Below are 21,417 nucleotides of genomic sequence, written 5' to 3'. Positions count from 1 at the left end.
ATTGCTTTCCTGGTCCTTTTGTTACCCTGTAGAGCCCAAGGAGGAATCCAGAGAGGTAAGAATGAGACCTCGACTCAGAGCCAGCGACCAAGGTTCTTGGTTTTGCCTGAGAGACAATTCACAGATAAGCCAGGTAGGTGAAAGCCACAGTGTAGTGATAGCACAAGTACACGCTCAAGACAGGAGTGCAGGCAGACTCTGAGAGAGAGGGCCCTCCCCCAAGAGGTCTGCGTCTTATCTCCTTATGGGGAGGTTAAGGTAAGGTGTGGCATATTCATGGAAGGGGTTGGGGTTTTCTTCTTTCATGAAGAGGCAGCTTTGAGGACTTTGCACGTCCTTACTTCTAGTTATCTGGCTCAGGCCTCCTAGCATTTTCAGTTCTTATACGCTGAATAGACACAGAATACACTAAGTGACCTCTAGCGCCTCTAGTGGAGGGGTCATTCTTAGTCACCTAAGGCTCTTTCCACATGAAAGCTTGGACTTCAAAGAGGAACCCGGCTTATTTAGTCTTTAGTTAGGTCCCTGAATTTTAGGCTGACCACAGCCTCCCTGGTGGTTAAGGGATAACATCCCATTTTGAGCTCTGTTCCCTCATCCCCATGCTAACCTGCCTATAACACTTTACCCCAAACTCTCTCTGTATGTTATATGCATCTTCCAAGTCCCACACCATTAGCTCTTCTGCCCTACAGCAATTCAGCTGGGATATGAATACCTAACATGGGCAGATAAATGTCTCACTTGTCCCATGCCGAGATCAGAGATACCTTCCCCCAGACATTGATAAGAAAAATATTTGACCTCCATGGGAAGGAAACATACATTTCTCCTCTGGAGTTCTAGTCTCATAGAAACATTGTGGCTATTTTAAGACACCTATTTGACTTATTGTATTCTTTAAATGTCACTCTAAAATCTATCTTATTGACAGTAAACAAGATCCCTTTGTAAACTGGGGACAGCTTATGTAAATTAACTCAGAAATCAAGTTATCAAGAGAAGACCTTTCCCCAGATTATTACTATTATCTGTCCTTCATCATACGAAGATGAGTTCAGGGGGGAAGCGAGTTCAACAAATTATTTCTTGTATGTTTATCTGCTAAGCATTATCCTCAAAGCCAGGTGATAATAGCTACCAGCTACCGATTCCTGACTTCATGCCAGAAACTTTGCATTCATTTTCTCTATGTTCACTATTCTACATGTTAGTCATGAAGTCCCGCCTTTCACAGATGAGAAAGCCGAGTTATCTAAATTCACAAGACTAGTACAGGCTGAAGGCAGCATTTGAATCTAAATCTTAGTCAGAAACCTGAATTCTTTCATCATAAAATGGACAATTTTAGGGAAACTTACTAGCAACCTGGATAGTTTGAAAAGCCACAAGTTCTTTAAAACTAAAGAACTGTTGGTGAACATTTGGAAACTATAAAAGGTCAATCAAGCCCCAGCCAAGACCACCTTAATTATCTGATAGTTTTGTTTGTTTTTAGCACATTCCCATTTTTCCTGGTGTACTGACCAGGACACCTCACCCTGTGGGATGTCACACCTGGCTGTGGGAGGGGCGGCAGTGGATGGAAACTTCCTATCTTGGTCTTACAAAAGGTTGCCTAGTAAATAACTCCCCAAGAGGCCCATAAAGGTATCTTATAAATGACCTTGTGATTTTATAAATCACAAATATTAGCATTCATAGCGTTTGGGAAGTTACTTTCTTAACATCAAGAATCAAAACTATAATCTCGCTCTTATATGCCCAACTTTGAGAAGACTGGAAACCACTGTTTAACAACTTAGAACTTCAGGAACTTAGGAACTGATATCTTTAGGAAAATAAAAACAAGTCACGTGTGTCCTAAGTGAAATTAAATGGACAAAAAAAAAAAGTTAAACTAAGCTATTTCCTTTTCTTCTCTCTTTGAATGTACAAGGCTCATCTCCAGGTAGTAAAGCAGGATTTGTCAGCAGTGGGCAGGAAAAGCCATCTCTAAGATGGGGGGGAGAAAAAGTTTGATGACCAGATGTAGGGATGTAATTTGAGACAGAAGAAGCTGAATTTCAGAGACTAGAATGGCCATTACAAAGGAGCAGCCCAGTGACGGATGTTAGAGGGCGGCGTATCCAAGTTGTAATGTGCCGGAGTTGTAAATTACCAGAGAATCTTGTAAAATGCAAATCCTGATTTGTGAATTAAGGGTGAAGCCTGAGCTTCTCAGATGACACAGGGCCACTTGTCCTCAGGCCACACTTCAAATGCCAAAGTTATAGGGTATTTGGTTTTTTAATGGTGTCAACTGATATTTTGTGATAGTAAATGACAATGCCTAGGGAAGAATGGTCATGCCAGATGAAACCATTGCAGGAAAGGCAGGCTGGTGGAGCTAAGTATGCAGGGCCCCACCCACAAGAGACCATGTTAGGAACCCAGAGGCCTGGGTCTGGCCTGAGTATGCTCCTGACTTTCTACACACAGTGGATAGGTGTCCTCTGAGATTGGCTTTCTGAATTCACTCATCCATTCTATTCTCCTATAGCCCAAAGGACAAATATATTATGGAGTATGATAATGTCTATACCAGTTATGAATTTATTCAGGAATAATGTCAGGTTGCCATTCTGGTATGGTCTGAGTAACTGTGTCCTCCTCTCCCAAATTCATATGCTGAAATCTGAATTCCCAACATGATGATATTAGGAGGTAGGGCCTTTGGGAGGTGATTTGCAGGGCAGCACCCCCACATAAGGATGTGTACTCTTTTTATATATATATATATATATATATATATATATATATATATATATATAAGGATTTGTACTCTTATAAAAGAGGCCTGAGAGAGCTCCCTTGCCCCTTCTGCTATGTGAATGAAAAGAGAGTTTTCTAGGAAGGAGGCCCTGGCCAGGCACTGAATCTGTGGGTGCCATGATCTTGGACTTCATGGCCTCCAGAACTGTGAGCAGTTAAATTTCCCTCATTTGTAAGCCACACAGGTCATGGTATTTTGTTATAGCAGCTCAAACATACTAAGACACACATGGGCCCTTTCTGTACTTCCGCAATCACTTTCCCCACCGTTTCCGGAAATCGCTGAATACAGGACAGCAATTCTTGAACCAAAAGTATGTAAAGCACTTTAAATGACAGTGCAAACATTAGGCTCCTGATGAGACCTAGTTTGTAGAACACCCATCCTTCCCACTCACACTAATCAATACCTCCTTTCGCTCAGGAGGGTGTGTGTTGTTCATGCGTCTCTGTTCTGCTTTCTAATATCTCTCAGTTCCCCACTGTGTACACTGAATGTCAAAGGGACTTTCATGTCTGGAAATCCCATTTCTACTCCATGGTTATACCATCTCTCTAGTTACCTTATTACAAAGCCTCGTGGTAAGTGTACCATCTGACATGCTCTCCACCAAAGGCATCAAAGTCGTGGAGTCTGGACGGACCCAATCAGCCACTGACAATGCTGATGAGGGGAGCATCTGTGCTTCCTTGTTGGCAGTGGCTATCCCGTTGTCCCCTTGCCACCCAGACCCTTTCTCACAGAGCCCTCCAAAGTCCGTACTTCTCAGCTCTCAATGGCCCCCAACAGGTACGTGGTAACAAATCACAGAGCTACTTTGAAACATAACCTCATGGGAAACATCAAATGTAAGATGGTTCATTCCAGTAACTGGTAAAGAAAATACATTAAGCTGGTGGGTCACTCTATCAAATTTCCAAACTCTCCATCCATCGCATCCACCATCCTTCTATAAACATAAATGAGCTTTAGGTGCAAGAGCCAGAGGGAAACACAAAGGCATGGGAGACAGATCCTGTCCTTGAGATACTGATAGTCTCTTAATATAAGACACACCAGCCCTGTTTTCACCAGAGCCTTCATTGACTCAACAGAGCCTCAGGAAGCACCAATTCTATGCCAAGCGCTGTGCTAACTTAGAGGAATAAGGTATGAACAGGAGAGACCTGGGCTCTGTCTTTTCAAACCCCATGGCGTATTCAGCCCGGGAGAAAGCATAGCAGCTAAGGACAAAGCAGGAGACATGGACAGACACTGCCCAGAAGCCAAGAAACTTGAATACAGCTGCAGTCATTATAAGGAATTCACATGCATGGAAACTTCAGAGAGGCCAAGCAGCTCCTAGGGCCCAGAGAAACTCAAGCGGTGTATTCCCTCCCTGCAGAAACCAGGCTGGTGAACTAGGTGCCTGTTGCCTATTTTGTCTGAAACTGAGGACTGTCTACTCCTAGGAGTCCTGGGTGGGGTGCAAGGGGGTGCTTTGCCAGGAGGTATAAGAATCCAGGGTAAAACAATGAAACATCTTCCACGGGTAACATTTTGACTAAATGATGATTTAAGTGTATGTGTGTAATAGAATATAAAATTTACATGAACACTTGAGACCTAACGGGAGACTCCAAAGGCATGGCTGTTTGCATCAGCCCACTTCTGCCTCGGCCGTCCCAGCATCTCCACGACGGCGCCACACCACCCTCTCTGTTCTCTGTGGGGAAAGCGTATTTTTAGAGAGAGGAAGAAACCTGCTTGCTAAGAACATGGGATATGGATTGGGAAAGCTGGTTTGAGTCATTATATAAAAGATCAAGTACCAGACTCAGGATGTCAGGTTTCTCCAATGACGGTGGAAGAAAAGGGGCGGGACTGAGTGTTGGTGAGCCGGCAGGGACTCACGGGAACGGGCAGATGGCCAGGTTTCTGAGTCTCCCTGGTTGTGGGTGGGGATGTGGACCATCCATGGATCCTTACCTAAAGGCCAGGAGTGAACTTAACAATGTAACGAAGCCAAACGGCAAGGGGACAGGCAGGATATAGGCACAGCGTGGTGTCCCTGGAGCAGGTCCGTTGCCAGGGATGTGCGCTCCGGGTCCTGCGTGGCGGGGGCATACAGAAAAGAATGCCAGAGCCCGAGGAGCTATGGGAACCAGCAGGAGCTCAGGCTCACTCCCCCTGCGGTGAGGGCACCTGTCTACACGGGTATCAGCCCTGCCTCAGGACGACATGGCCATCCCTAGTCATGGCTTTCTCTCACTGCCAAGTCCCAGGGCAGGGTGAGGCGGGAGATACAGCCACCTGGGTCAGACCCAGACCTGGATCGCTCATCACTGTGTGAAGGAAGAGAAGGCAAGGAGGATTAGAAATGATCTCTGTTCATGATCTCTGTTAGACATGCTGGTGACGGCCAGGCCAGGTATTGCTTGGCTGGATGCTCTCAAGTGGCGGGCAAAGGGACTCCTGTGGAGACCCAGACTGTGCCGAGGTCACCCCGGGAATCCCGCCTGACTCCTCCACCTCGCTCCGCTCCTCACGTCCTAGAGTGGGGCACGACTCTGAGGATGGGGACTCTCCCCACAAGGCCAAGTTTAGATGGTTCTGGACAGAAAGCCTCTGGTGAAGCCCAAGACCGGTGCAACCCAGCAGATAAATCATGTGAGCCACGTGTGTAGTTTTAACCTTTCTAGTAGCCGCAGCAAAACTGTCAAATAAACAGGGGAAATTCAAATAATGTAATCTGTATACAAATTATAGAGACATTTTATGTTTTCTTTTTCTAAGCCTTCTTTGCGCTCAGTTTTACACACGCAGCACATCTCGACTCAGACAAGCCGCACTTCTCGGGCGTCAGAGCCGCGTGGGTTTAACGACTAAGGTTTTGGACTGCACACTCCTAGACGTTGTGCTCTTGAGCCTCGAGCCCCAGCACCACAATAACGCCTCCTGGGCATTCCTGCAATTATGTCAAGATCCAGAGCCAAGACTGGCTCAGAAGTCTGCAAACCTACGCGACTCTTCTTTCCAACACTGTGTGTTCTCGCTTCTCTCCTCACTGCCACAGCTAAACCATCAGTGGACTCTCCTGAGTCTCCCTTCAGAGGCTTTTACACTATTCTAACTCCCCATTCTGGCTGCCACCACCCTCCCCAGGCCCTCACGGCCTTCCCCCTGGACTACTGCAGTAACCTCCTAGCTGACGTGCTCGCTTTCGGTCTTCCCTTCCAGCCCTTCCGGAAAAAACCTGAATTCCGCACAGCTCTGATTACCGTGACAATGCTGCTGAAAATAACGACCCCTTAAATTTTTTTTACATAGACCTTCCTTTTTTTGAGAAGGTTCACATTTACAGAAAAACTGAGTAGAAAGTACAAAGAGTTCTCCCAGATCCTTTCCACATGCTTGCCAGATTCCGCCAATAACATCTTGCAGTTGATGTGGTGCGCTTGTTACAGTGATGAACCAATACTGATACATTATTATTAACTAAAGTTCACAGTTTACATCAGGGCTCACTCTGTTGTACATTTCCAAGAGTTGTGATAGATGCCAAATGCCTTGTGTCTGCCTTGACGGTGTCAGAGAGGGTAGTTTCAGGGCCCTAAAACCCCCGTGCACGCCACTTCTTCATTCATTCCACCCAAAACCCTTGGCAACCGCTGATCTTTCCCTGCCTTTTGAGTTTTATCTTTTCCAGAATGTCATAGAGTTGGAATCATGTAATATGTAGTCTTTTCAGAGCGGCTTCCTCCCCTTAATAATTTTCATTTGAGCTTTTTTCCATGTGTTTTCATGGTTTGATAGCTCATTTCTTTTTGATGTTAAATAGGATTTAGTTGTCTGAATATTCCTCAGATTATTATACCTTCATGGCCTGAAGGACATTCGATTGTTTCCCAGTTTCGATAATTAAGAATAAAGCTGCTATAAACATGTGTGTGCAAGGTTTTGTGTGGATTCCTTATTTTAAAATAATTAAAGTCTAATTCAAGACTTGCCATGGTCTGGTATCAACAAATAGCGTCATAATTTTTCTACACAAATTCTTTCTCTGTCAAACTTCTTCTTTTCTAAAAGTCTATTTTGGCTACTCAAAGTCCTTTGCATTATTATACCTTTTAGGATCGGCTTGTGAATTTCGACAAAAACACCTGCTAAGGCTTCTAGGGAGATGGCACTAAGTCAGTAGATCAATTACAGATAGTTGGTATCTGACACGTCACCAGACATTCCTCGCCATTGTAAGTGTGTAGGTCTTACACATCTTCTGTCAGATGTATCCCCTTGCATTCCATATTTCTCTGCTCTTATGAATGGCATTTTTTTTCTTTAAACTTCTGATTATTTGCTGCTTCTATACAGAAATACAATTGGTCTTTGGATATTGATCTTTTTCCCTCCAACCTCAGTAAAATCTAGTTCTACTAGATTTTTGTAAAGGATATCAAATATTCTGCATCAAATGCCTTACTGAACTGGCCGGAATCTCTAGTACAGAGTTCAACTGAAGTGGTCGGAGTGGCCATCTTTGTCTTCTTCCTGATTTTAAGAGAAAGCATTCAGTCTTTTACCAGTGAGTATCATGGTAGCTGTGGACTATTTTATTAATGCCCTTTATCAAACTGAAGAAGAAGGTTCCCTCAATTCCTAGTTTACTGACAGAGTTTTTATCAGGAATGGATGTTGAGGTTTTTTTTTTTTCATGTTTTAAATGTTTTTATTGAGATCTTTTTTCTTTCTTAGTCTGTTAATATTTTCAACATAAGTCAACCTTGGATAAATTTATTTAGTCATGATGTGTTCAATCCACTAACTTTTTGTTTGGAATTTTTACAATATGTTCATGCAAGGTACTATTGGTATTTTCTTATAATATCACTAAATGTGATATTAAGGGAATGCTGGCCTCATAGAGTGAGTCTGGTAGTATTCTCTTCAATTTTCTAGAAGAGCATATGCAGAATTGGTAATATTTCTATCTTATATGTTTGGTAGAATTTACTAGTGAAACAAATTTGTCCTGGAGTTTTCTTTGGGGGCAGGTTTTTAATAAGGAACTCAATTTTTAAAAACAGATACAGGATCATTTATCTACTCTGTCTTGAGCTCTGGTAGTTTGTGTCTTTGTCATCATAAACCTATTCATATTATACCCTAGTTGACTTCCTAAGACCTATAGTGAATGCCACCTTTCTCTTTTCTTATATTTATACGTGGTGTCTTCTCCCTTTTTTTCTTCCTCACCAATCTGACTGGAGGTTGTTGATTTTATCATTCCTCTCAGAGAGGCAGGTTTGGTCTCACAGATTTTCCCTATTGCTTTTCTGATATTAATTATACCGACTTCTGCTCTGATCTTTACTATTTCTTTTGTTCTACTTACTTGTGTTCAGTTTCTTCTTTTTCTAGTTTCTTGGGGTAGGAACTAAGCTTAATCATTTAAGACCATTCTTCTGATATAGATACTGAATGCTCTAAGTTCTTCCCCCAATATTGTTTACAGAGCCCCTGCAAATTTTAATGTTGCATATACATTTTGATTCAGTTCCAAATTCTTCCTTTTCTCCTTTTGATTGCTTCTTTGGTTTACAAATTATTTATGGATTTGTTATTTAATTTCCAAGAGTTTGAAGACTTTTCCTGAGACCTTTCCATTATTGGTTTTTAATCCTACTATAGAATAATTTAATCTTGCTTTTTATGCCCCAATATGCCATTTCTAAGAAGCACTGTGATTTCTTACTTATGGTTTTATACCTTTTTCCACTTCTCCAGTCCATAAACTCCTGTCCATTCTTCAATGCCCAACTCAGATCTAAAGTCCTCTGTAAAATCTTTCCAAACTCTGTCAGAGGAAGCTTGTAGCTTCTCTTTTGTGCCTGAAAGGCTCTTTCCATGCACCCATCTAAGAGTTCTTGTCACATGGGCTGCAATTATGAGTCAGTATTTGTCTCGCCCACTAGACTCTGATGTCCTCAAGTGCAGGACAGAGTTCTGTGCAGGTTTGTCTCCACACAGCCTGACACAAAGCAGTTTCAGAAAGAGAGGGAGGGAGAGCAAAGAAAGAAAAAGAAAGGAAGGAGGGAGAAGAGAAGAAGAGAAGAGAAAAGAGAAGAGAAGAGAAGAGAAGAGAAGAGAAGAGAGGAGGGGAGGGGAGGTGTAGGGAGGGGAGGGGAGGAGGGAAGGAGTGAAGGAAGAGAGAGAAAGAATTAAAGAAAGAAAGAGAGAGGAAGGAAGGAAAGCAAGAAAGAAAAGGGAGAGAGAAACAAGCAAGCTGGAAGGGAGGAGGAAGGGAGGGAAGGAAGCAGTGACAGAGCCACTTAATTTAGAGTCATCCTCAGCTCATCCCTCCCAGAATGACTCAGCTATGAAAACAAAGAAACATGAATATTAAGAAAGAAGGGGAATGTGTACATCGGTTTCCTTGTGTGAAAGAACTGGGGACATGAAGCAGGCCCTCTCAGGTATGGCAGGATGCCTGCTTTGTGTCCAGGTCTCCTCTGGGCCTGCAGGAGCTGCACTGGTGGTTCCAGGCCAGGCCTGGGCCTTGCCTATGCAGATGGTTACCAGGCCTGCGTGCGCAAGTGCGGCCGACACAAAGCAGAACCACGCAGGTGGCGCTCCCCACTCCAGCTGTGGGAAACCTCGGGGCTGAACACTGGGAGAGGATGTCTGCACCCTGCTTGGGCGCGAGTGTGCACGGCAGTGTATGCGGACACGTGGGTGTGGAGGGGACAGGAGAAGGGGGAAGGAGGAGATGAATGACTACCAAATCTATATATACTCTGCAGGAAAGATGAACCAGTGGCTTCCTTATTCTCATCCCTGCTGCACCCAAATCCTACACTTGCTCAGTGACTTGATCGGAAAACATCTCGCCTGCCCTGGACTCACGCTGTGCCTGAGTCACTAATACGCTCATAGAAATTTGCACTTTGATAGCATTCCACAGCAGAAAAGGAGGCTCCCTCTGTAAAACTACATGCCTTTTAGGAAATTAACTTTATAAAAAGATCAGGTTACCAGGCTTCCCTGGTAAATGCTGGACACCAGCCAGCACATAGGGCAGGTATATAACTGACTTCCCGGGTCACCTAGTTCACCCCAGACATGCTTCCGGATACCTTAAAAGTTACCAACATCAACAGTTTCTATCGTTTGGTATCGTGTGCGTGTACTATTCTAAGTACAGAAGCAGGCGGGACATCTTCTAGCAGTCTGAGATTCATCACTCAGAGGCACACTCGGGACAGCCCAGGACTGCACAGAGCGATGAACGGCTTGACTGGGAGGACGAGGGGGTGGGGGAGAGCAGTTAGACCTTTGCATGCCTGTCTCTGCAACCCTGTCCACAGTTTCCACACAAGCCTGCAACCCACCCCCCAAAACACCTGACCTCTTAGCAATCTGAAGAAAAAACAAAACCCAGGCTCCGCATACTCCCAGGTCTTTGACAGCATGTCAGGCATTCAGAGAGCATCTTGCAAAAAGGGCTGCCTACTTGGTTTTCTCCTTCAGTAAACGGATGGACTCCATTCAGTTCATAACCGGAAAAGCTTTCCACCCTTGAATTCAAAGCTTAGTGGAGAATACAGGTATCCTCTGCTTTTCAAAATGTTGTGATAATGCCACATCACTTTTACAAAAAGACCTACATTAGCACCTGGTTTTGCTACCTAAAAGAAATCTGAAAAGGATCTGCTTTTATGAAAAAAGGTGAAAAGGGAAAATCTCATTCAGCCTTTGCTCGGCGGTGAGGAGGGGGAGAGGCAGCGCACACAGAAAAGAGCAGCGGGAAGGCCCCCCCCAAGCTCCATTCCCAGAAACCCCATGCAGTGTCTCAGCAGCAAGCCACCCTGGCTTCAGACGGCGTCTGTGAGCATCTGCCTTTCATCTGGGTTTATTCTGTGCCTTCTTTAGCAATACATGTCCTACGGTATCAAAAACCTTAGAGTGGTTATTTTGGAGGTCTGGAAACACTCAATTTTTTTCCCATATAAATGAACAGGAATTGCTTCTTTGCTTTACACCATTTCAGCTTATGAAAGTTTTCAGAGAAACGGTCTACTTTTGGATAGCCAGGGAAACCTATAATTGGATCCATTGTCCTATGAGAACCTGATAGTTTACCCTGGGTCCTTACTGCTGACAGCAGGTGAAGCACACACTCCAAACTGACCTCAGTACCTAGTGGTCCCTCTCGAAGGAGCTGGTGAGAACCGTTAACTAGTGTGGCTGGAGGCCCGGCTGTGTGCAAATCCTCTTGTGTGCCATGCACTGGGGTGTTCCACAGAGCCAGCCTGAAGCTGTCTGCTCCTTGCTCTGAGCTCAGCATTTACAAACAGAGCATACCTACTGATTGCACGGGGTGTAGCTTTTCTCCAATGTGCTCTGCAAAGTGACAGCTGTATTTCTGAAGGAGCAACCAGAGACCATATCTGTCGCCTGGTGTGGTCTCAGAAAGAATGAAACCTAGGTTTGGAGCAGCTATAACTCAGCCAGCTGGAAGCTGACTTAAACCCCGAGAGGGGGCTGTCAGTTGGCATTGAAACAGCTTACTCTAGGCTCTGAAACACAAGAGAGGTCAGGCTTTCTGAGCTTGACCTTGACACACTGACTACCTAAAGTCCTAACCATGATCTTGCAGTCTTCTGTCGAATTGTCTATTCCCAAAGAGAACCTTTTATTTCCTTCTGCTGATGCTTTTCGTTCTCAACTGTTTTACCAAGAAAACTGATTTGTCATCTATATCTAAAAATAAATTTAGGGGCACCTGAGTGGCTCGGTTGGCTAAGCGTCTGCCTTCAGCTCAGGTCATGATTCCAGGGTCTTGGGATCGAGCCAGACACGAGTCCCTGATCCACAGGGAGCCTAGCTCTCCCTTGCCCTGTCTGTGCCCCTCCCCCTGCTCGTGCTCATGTGCACACGTGCTCTCTCTCTCTCTCTCTTTCTCTCTCTTAAATAAATAAAAATCTTTTAAAAAATAAAAACAATAAGAATAAATTTAAATCCTACTATGTGACCTGATTTTCCCCACTGGAGCAGAGATGACCAGTAAGCAACAATCAGGCTCTTTGACGAAAAGCCCTTTACCAAATGTTTGTGTCATTTACTGACTGGTTCGTTCATCACACATCTCCTGTGTTCCTTCTTCGCACCAGATACCACGCTAGGCAGTGGGGATACAAAGATGAGAGGAGTCCTGTCTCCAGGGAGTTCATAGCCCAGCAGGGTGAGACACCTCAGCAAGGAAGCACACTACCTTGCTGTACAAGGAATGCTGGCCATCCGTGGAGGGTATCGTGGGGTTCTGAAGGAGTGGGAGAGCACAGGAAAGATGGTGAAGAGCAGGCGCAGTCACCAGATACAACTAAGCTTGACTCATAAGCCCAGCCCTGCCCATTACTAGCTGGAGAGACATTGGGAAAACAACTTAACCTCTTTGAGCTTTGGCTTTATTATCTGTGAAATCAAAATAAGTACAAGGGACTTTTACAGAAGATGAAATGAGATTCATGTATATAAATCACTGGACAGGGGTGCCTTGGTGGCTCAGTCGGTTACGCATCTGCCTTCAGCTCAGGTCACGATCCCAGGGTCCTGGGATCCAGTTCCACATTGGGCTCCCTGCTCAGTGGGGAGCCTTCTTCTCCCTCTGCCTGCTGCTCCCACTGCTTGTGCTCTCTCTCTCTCTCTCTCCCTCTTTAATAAGTAAATAAAATCTTTATAAAGCACTGGGCACAGTTGCTGGCACCTGGTATGCATTCAATAAATGTGACCTATCTGTTAATTTTATCATTATTATTTTCTGTGGGTCAGCTTCTGACACACTAGCACAAGATCTGTGCCCAAGACAAGATACGGGGAGGCAGATGGCGACTTCCTATCCAGGTTACAAAGAAGACCTATGTTCTGTTTACTGGGAGCTGTCAGCCTGTCTCGATTTGCTATAAAACCCACTTCTTCTCCAGTTGCTGGCTGGGAAATTCTACCCCAAGTTATCAGTTTACGAGGTGTATGGCAGAGGCAAGACTGGGAATGGTCCCGCCACCTTATCTGGTTCTCTGCTCGGGCAGTGCCCCCCTTCCTCACTTCCCTGTTCATTATGCACTCAGAGTTTAAAGCAGAGAAGACTCCGTTTCCTCTTGTCACTGGCATGACTGTGTCTGTCTCCTGGACAAGTGCCAGTTGTAAATGGCTCCTACTTTCCTCCCATTAATACCATGGCTGCATATGCCTAGCTAAGACTTTGTTTAAGTATTAAGAAGGAGTGTGTCCAGACAGTAAACGCACAGAAATGCAGACACATTGCCAAGGAAAAGAGTGTGGCTGATATAAAATACAGTGGTGACTAAATACTCACAGAAATTGTGAAGATTCGTTCCATTTTTTTCACCCACAGATTTATGCAATATAATTAGATGGGGAGGGAGGTGTGCAATGTTCAGACACAGAACTCATGAGAGTTTGTATATATGATGTGTTTATAAATTAACTCAACATGCAAATTTGCCACCAGCCCTTTCCTTTCGCTTATCCTAGCAAGGACAGAGAGAGGGAGAAGGAAGGTTTCCTCGGGCATCTGTGGCGGGCCACCTGGGATGCTAGCCGTCACTTGCAGGAAGGGTTCTATAAAGCACCCTCCAGCATCCCTAGATCCTGAGCCAAAGTACCAGGGCTACAAGGGACAATAATATCCACTCAACCACTCATTAAGCCAGCATTAATGCCATCACCCCTTGCTTGTAAAACCCTGTGTAACATTCCAGGAGAAACACAAAAATGAATAAAATCAATTCTTGTTTCCAGGGAGTTCATGGTCTAAAAGAGGATGCAGGAGTGCCTGAGTGGCTCAGTAAGTTAAGCGTCTGCCTTTAGCTCAGATCATGCTGTCAGGGTTCTGGGATCAAGCCCCATATCGGGCTCCCCGCTCCACGGGGAGTCTGCTTCTCCCTCTACTCTTCTCACCATTCATGCTCTCTCTCTCTCTCTCTCTCTCTCTCTCTCCCAAATAAATAAATAAAATCTTAAAAAAAAAAAAAGAAAGAAAGAAAGGATGCATATTACTCTAACACCAGACACACACCAGACACAAAGGGAAGAAGAAAGCAGGAGCAAAGATGAGTCAGAGTTATTAAAAGAGCTGAAAGTTAATCATGTAATCTATATTAAATGCACTATCAATGGTTCATTTTTTTTAAAGAGCAGACAGAGTATTTATTACATAACCCTGACAATTAGAAACAAATGACAATTTGAATGAAAAGCTGAAGCCAGATATTTTGCCTACAATAAACAAAATGCTTTTTGTGTTAGCTCCTGTCTACATTGCAAGCGTTAAACACACAGTCCTATCCATTAACATCTACATTTAGATTTGGAGATGTATTGAGATATAAGGCCACAATAACTTCCAAATTATTCAGCTACTGGGGTGTCAGTTTGCCGTAAAAATCAAACCTCAAAATGTTTCTCTTTTCCTCAGGCTAGGGGCACAACATATCTGTAAGCACAGCTTAGTTAAAGAATGGCCTAATATATGAGGAAAAAACAGATTTCTAACACACACACACACACACACACACACACCCTGCACACACACAGAAGCTGAGGTATTCGGTTTATATGTGAAGACTACCAAAATCCTCAAGTATATCACCAGCTTATCCGCACATCAGATCTGATTCAGAAAACTAAAGGACCATCCTGTCAGCAGCCAGAGTCAACAGGAAAAGGGGCTTCAAATGATCCAGAAGTACCATATTTACTCAAAGCACATACAGCTTATACATCATTCTTCTTCATTCCATTAAACCCAGAGACTTCTGTTAGCAGACATCTGATGCCACACCTTGTGAAAAAGGAGGAATAGGGGTTTGAGTGGTCACAAAATGACATCTTCTTCCTATATGGAATGTATTTCTGACAGACTTTTTTCCTAGTTAGTTGGGATTTTTGAGGTTTGACATTGATAGAGCAGATGTAAGACAAATCCACATTGTCTTGTAAGCTAACTTACCCTGATGCTTCCTGTGGAAAAGAAGTGGTTTTTAAAAGAATATCAAGGAGGGGCGCCTGGGTGGCTCAGCGGGTTAAGCGTCTGCCTTCAGCTCAGGTCATGATCTCAGGGTCCTAGGATCAAGCCCCGCATCGGGCTCTCTGCTCAGGGGGGAGCCTGCTTCCCCCTCTCTCTCTGCCTGCCTCTCTGCCTGCCTCTCTGCCTACTTGTGATCTCTCTCAAATAAATAAATAAAATCTTAAAAAAAAAAAAAAAGAAAAAGAATATCAAGGAGAACTGTGAAGGGTACACACTCTTCCTGAAATGAAACTTGTAAACTTGATGTACCAATTTACTGAAGATATGACATATTGAAAATAGTTGGTATAAAATCAGTGGAGCAGAAAGAAAGACAAAACATGTTGGTAAATCTAAATTAGCATTAACTGTTAAAAATACACACCAATAAAAATAATGTATTTGGGAGAGTTTAAATGCAAAGCAGATTAAATTTTGAAATGTCCACAAGAAAGAGGTTCAGAAGGAAGGTAAGGATATTGATTAACCTTGTACTCTGTTAACTGAAGTATGAATGGTAAGGAATTTTAAAGTAGCACCAAAAGAACAGCAATAAAATGTATGATTTTCAAACCGCTAGAGGAAGAAATAGAAAAAAGAAAATAATCTAGCCAATAAAAGCAAGGAAGGAGGAAAAAGAGAAAAGAAAATACCCTGGCAGTTTGAGAACACAATATTGCTGAAAAATATCATAATAAAAATTTAAATATTTAGAACTGAATTACAAAGAAAGCAATATATACCTACAAAGAGCTTCCATAAGAGCTGTGTAGTCATGGTCATATAACTGTTTCTATGGGGCATCTGGCATCTCAAAAGTTCTCAGAGGAAAATGTGAAGTCTTACATATTTATTTTTTTAGTGTATTTTTTATTTAAACTTTATTTTATTTTTTCAGTGTTCCAAGATTCATTGTTTATGCATCACACCCAGTGCTCCATGCAATCCGTGCCCTCCTTAATACCCACCACCAGGGTCACCCGACCCCCTACCCCTCTCCCCTTCAAAACCCTCAGTTTGTTTCTCAGAGTCCACAGTCTCTCATTTATGTAGTAGAAAAAAATAAATATCAAAACTAATTATAGGGGCACCTGGGTGGCTCAGTGGGTTAAACCCTCTGCCTTCAGCTCAGGTCATGATCCCAGGGTCCTAGAATCGAGCCCCGCATGGGACTCTCTGCTCAGCAGGGAGCCTTTTCCCCCCTGCTCTCTCTGCCTGCCTCTCTGCCTACTTCTGATCTCTGTCTGTCAAATAAATAAATAAAATCTAAAAAAAAAAAAAACTAATTATATAACCTTTAGCTTAAAAGGAAAGGAGTAAATCCAGAGATGGTGTTGAAAATTCAAAAGTAGAGATAAGAAGAAAACTTATAAAATAAAAAAATTATTGAGATGATTGATAACTGAAAGATAACTGAAATAGCAGAAAGCAGGAAAGGTATAAAGAAGGACAGAAGGAATGAATGAGAGAACTTCTGGTAAGGTTAATCAGGGAAAACGAGTAAAAGAAAACAAGCAGATATATACAAACAATATGACAAATGTAAATTATGCCATAACCAAACATGAAACTTAAATGACATCATAAAAGTACATTCAGCATAATATTATATCAATAATTTGAAAATACAGTAAAATGTTATTTTACTCAAAATACTCAAAATACATCAAATCCCAAATTCATGTGTAACTATTAAACAAATGGCATAAACAGTCAAAAACATACAAACCAGTATGCCATATCAAGAAGTTTTATCAAACCTTCAAAAAACAGCTAATTCTTACTTTACTCAAAATTGACAAGAATAAAGAAAAGAAAATATATGTATCTTATTTCATTTGGCTAGTATAAACTTAATTTGAAAACAGGATCATTAAAAAAGTTATAGGCAATCTCACTTATGAATATAGATGTGACTCTCCTAAACAAAATATTAACATATCAAATATAGCAGTACATATTTTTTAAATACATCATAAACAGTAGAATTTATTCTAGACATGCAAGGGTATTTTTTTCACATACACACACACACATACAAACATAATAATGTAATTTATCACATTCACACAGTGAGAAATATGTTTAATAGGGGTATGAAAATGTATGTTAAAATGTAACAATCTGCTCATGATCTTTTTAAACAACAGGAAACCCTTACCTAGGATCAGAAAGTAGCCAACTTAACTTACTTAAAAAAAAAAAATGTAAAGAAAAAAATCCATACTAAAGCATGCAGCCTACTTACTGGTAAAATTTTAGAAGTGATCTCATTCAAATCAGGAACAAGACAAACCAACTCACTGTCGTAATCTTTAGCTCACATTACACTGGAGGACCTAGACAGTGAAATAGACAAGAAAAAGTGTTTAAGGATCAATAGAGAAAAATATCTGATGACGTCACAGATCTCTATCTGGAAAATACAAGAGGACTGACAAACTATTAAAACTAACGGAAGTCGGCAACATGTGGGTTATCTTCCACTTGTATTTTCACACCCATCCACACCTTCCCCACTCTCTCTGTGCAACGTGGCACTAACTTCTACGAGCCTCAGACAGATCTGGCCAGTGGTGAGAGGGAGAGCAGAGGCAAGGCAGGAGATCTATCAGAGGAAAGTAAAGCCAGGCTACTGTTTCCCCAACTCTGTGTAGCTGCTGCTGGCCAGTGGATCCCCTCCACCGATGTCCTAACTCGTCAGGCAGACTCCCTCTGGGGACCTCCCTATGTCCTGTTCCAGGCATTCTTCCCTCCTCTGGCCTTCAGGTAGAGAGGGCCGAGAATTGAGACTTACTATTACTAGCGCCAGGCTGCTGTATTTAATCCATGGTGATTATCCGTGGTGATGCCCAGCCCACACCTCTGTAAATGGGCCCTTCACTAAACTCTTCTCAAATCAACCTCTCTGAGTGTTTCATCTGTTTCTAGTTGAGATATTGATTTATACAAGCAAGTGTGTTGAACACAAGATCAGCAAATATAAATTAATATTTTTTCCATCTGCTGACAGGAACCAATCAAAATATGATTATTAAAGATCCTGGAAATCAGTCTGGCAAAGAAAATGTGTGAAATATTTACAAAGAAAAAATTTTAAATTCCCCTGAAGGACCTTAAGCCAATCAGGATAAAATGTATGAAAATACAATGTTCACTGTTGGAAAATGCAATCTTGTAAAAATACCAATTCTCCCCCAAATTAACCTTCATATCAAAAGGGTTCATATCAAAATTCTAACAAGATTTTTATGAGATGGAATCTTTCAAATAACTTCTAAAATACAGAGGGGAATAGGAATATCTAAGAAGAGTCAAACATCTTTGGAAGAGAAAGGAGGAGAAGGAGGCAGGTCAAGAGAAGGAGGGGGAAGAATTTCTCCTACCAGAAATCAAGACAAACCTTAGAGCTAGAGAAATAATAAAAGTGATATATTTGCATAAAAGAAAAGTAACAAGTGAACAAAAGAAAGAGCCCAGAAGCAAACTTGCACATTAATGGTGATTTGCATTAGAGCAAAAATCACATTATAACTCACTAGGGAAAGACAGTCTCTTTTATGAAAGGTATTAGTATTATAGGCTATCCATAAAGGGACAAAAATGACATTGTTTAAATTGCACCAAAAAAGAAACCCAAATATAAAAAAGCAAAAACTTTAAACTGCTAACAAAGTAGAAGACCATCTTCATCATCCATGCATAGAAAGACATTTTCAAACAATACACCAAAAGCAAAACTTGTAAATCAAAAGATCACCTCATTCTACCTTCATGTTAACTCTGTAAGCTAAGAGAAATGGTATTATTGTATTTTTTTTAACTCCTAAGGAAGTCCTATGTGACTCGCTCTAGGTGACACAGATGAGATTTTACTCCAGGTCTAAATCTCCAGTGCTTTGGGAAAATTATCATTGTTTTCCTTTTTCCTTGTATCTTTAAGGCTCTGTTAGTTGCTGAACTTTTAAAGTTCACTGATCATTTGTTTGACTGTTTAATGATGACCTACAGTAGATGGAGACGTGCTTGAAGCAAGACCCATACTTATGTTCCAGTAAGAGTGTCCCAGAAAGGTTGGAGGCAGAAAGGAAGGCAGGATCCTGTGTCTCAGGCAGAGCTGATACAGGTCAAACCTGAATTTTCCTGCCACATCAGAGAAAAGACACATGCCACCAGGACCACCATCCTTCCAGCTTGGATTCTTTCTCTAATTGGGATATGAAGAGGTCCATTGGTAGAGACCTGGATTAAGGGTAGATACCTGAATGTAACAGCTTCTTTTCTAATACATGATAGACTTATTATCTCTGAACTGATTCAAAACTCTTTTGGATCCATTGTTACACCATCAACCTTCCCAAATTTACTTCCCATCATGTAAGGTAGTACCACTTTGTCTGCCCTAAAACTCTTTAACCTGTTAAGTGTCAAGGCTTTCAAGCTCTGGGATGTGGAAATTAGGTTGAACACAGAGCCTGCAGAGGATTAAACCTCCTGATATTTGATCCTTTCTTCCAACCTGCAGGCCTGGTCTCTAAGTTCTAGCATGTTCTATACCTAAGAATCCCCCCATCATTCCCTGTACCTTCCTGACTGTGGTGGCCTGTTGCCATCTGGGATTAAACAGGTTAAACACCTGTTTATGAGGGCTGGGGCAAAACAGGAGTCTCACCCTGCAATTCGGACAGGGCTGGGACTTGTCCCACAGTTACTTTAGCTGGAAAAACTTCATAAAGAGGGGAGGGTTGGTGAGGATCTTGAAGAACGCCGGGCTGAAAGCCCACATTTCAGGCTTTCTGGCAGGTGTGTTTGATTGCTTTGTGCCTACAACCAGGAACTGTGAAACGTGGCTACCAATTGGTTTTCATCCTTTGTTTGGCTGTGTCTAATAATGTCAAAACAGCCTGTCAGTTGAACACAAAGATATTAGCTGGTTCATTGGAGATACTTACCATTTGACAGGCAGAGCCAAAGGACCTGGGAGTGGGGCCCTTTCGCCTCCCTGGCCTCCCTCCAGCCTCCTGGAGTGTATTTGCTATTGTATGTTATTTTATTGCAAGGTGTGAGAGAGGGAGCTCAATGTGAGCCCCGGTGAGTGAGGAGAGCGGCTTTGTGGCTCTCTGTTATTTGATCAGCACTGTTACTCACAATGAGGCCGACTGCTGCTGAGGGACGCACAATACTTCATGAAATTCAATGTTCTCGAATATATCTATTGTTGCTCTATGGTTGGATGAGGATAATTATTACAGTAATTATTAGATCATTTGCAAGAATAGGAATGTGCCCAATTGTCTTCACCTTTATCTTCAAAGCATTAGACAAACACTGCCATGATCCTTTAAACACTCCCCCCTTGGCCAGCTCACATTGGTCCATTGCTGCACACAGTAATCTTAGGACATAGCAAGGGAAATAACCCCTTCCTGGCGCTGGGCTCAGGAATGACAATCTTCTGAGATTTGTGGCTGCCCTTTATCTGCAGCAACCTTCCTTCTGGCATTCGGTCGGCAGAATGCCCACTCATACCACTACTGGGTGGTGAGAGGTGCTTGGAACTTGAATCGTCTCCCAGTACATGTTTTGCAAGGAAAAGTAGCTTGCTGAGTGTGTCGGGTTCCGTCTGGAACTCTGAATTATAGAAATGAGGGAGAAAGGAGCCTCCTGGACATGGAACCAGCACGGAGCTGCAGGAGTAAGAGGTCTCAGGGCATCACGGCAGCCCCACCGGAACGGGAGGAGAACCTTGAGTCTTTTTCAACCTCAAGTGCATTTGCTAGGCCAGAGAGACCGGAAGTACATTCTGGCTAACGTTTAAAGTAATGAATAGGAGGAAAAAATACCTACCTTCTAGTTTGAATTTTAAAATCTTAATTTCAGTTGGGAATTTGCTTGATAGCTTTCTCTTTACAGACTTTTGAGTCGTAAAATAGTTTCATCAGACAGCCCGTAATCACACAGCTCCGGAATATTATGAGGAATGGGTGTCCAATCAGGCGACTGTTCTCAGCAGCCAGGTTTTACTTTTTTTGTCCTACACATACCACATACCACACAGAAGGCCTTCTTTGTTCAGCTGAGTGACACTTTTCAACTGATAATTGTATTATGTTTGTGCAGAACACAATTAAATGTTTACCCATTTTGAATTGAAAATCAATAGCTTCCCTTTATATCTCTTCTTTATAAAGAAGCCACATTGCCTCCAAAGGGAAAACACCATTTCTAGGGCTTTCAGTCGTTGTGCTGATGTGAAGGTCATTGGCTGTGTGTGGCATCATACACCGTGGTGTGCTTCCCTCAGACTGTGATAGCTTGCTGAAAGAAAAGGTTTTTAGTCAGACAAGAATTTGGGGGTGATGAAATCTGGTAAACACCTTCTCCACCTTCTCAGGAGACGTCAGGGGATTCTCCCCAGCAGCCGCCTCCTAGCCTTTCCCGCAAGACAGCAGGAAGCAGCTCAGCACTGAGACTTGCTCTTCAGCGCAGTTTCTGAGTGCCTGCTGACAGTGAAAAGGTCCTGGGGCTTGGAGGT

This window comes from Enhydra lutris, unplaced genomic scaffold, assembly GCF_002288905.1.
Source record: "Enhydra lutris kenyoni isolate GAN:26980312 unplaced genomic scaffold, ASM228890v2 scaffoldscaffold35, whole genome shotgun sequence".
NCBI classification, from domain to species: Eukaryota; Metazoa; Chordata; class Mammalia; order Carnivora; family Mustelidae; genus Enhydra; species Enhydra lutris.
The sequence above is the reverse complement of the archived record's forward strand: the minus strand, read 5'-3'. Positions refer to the sequence as shown.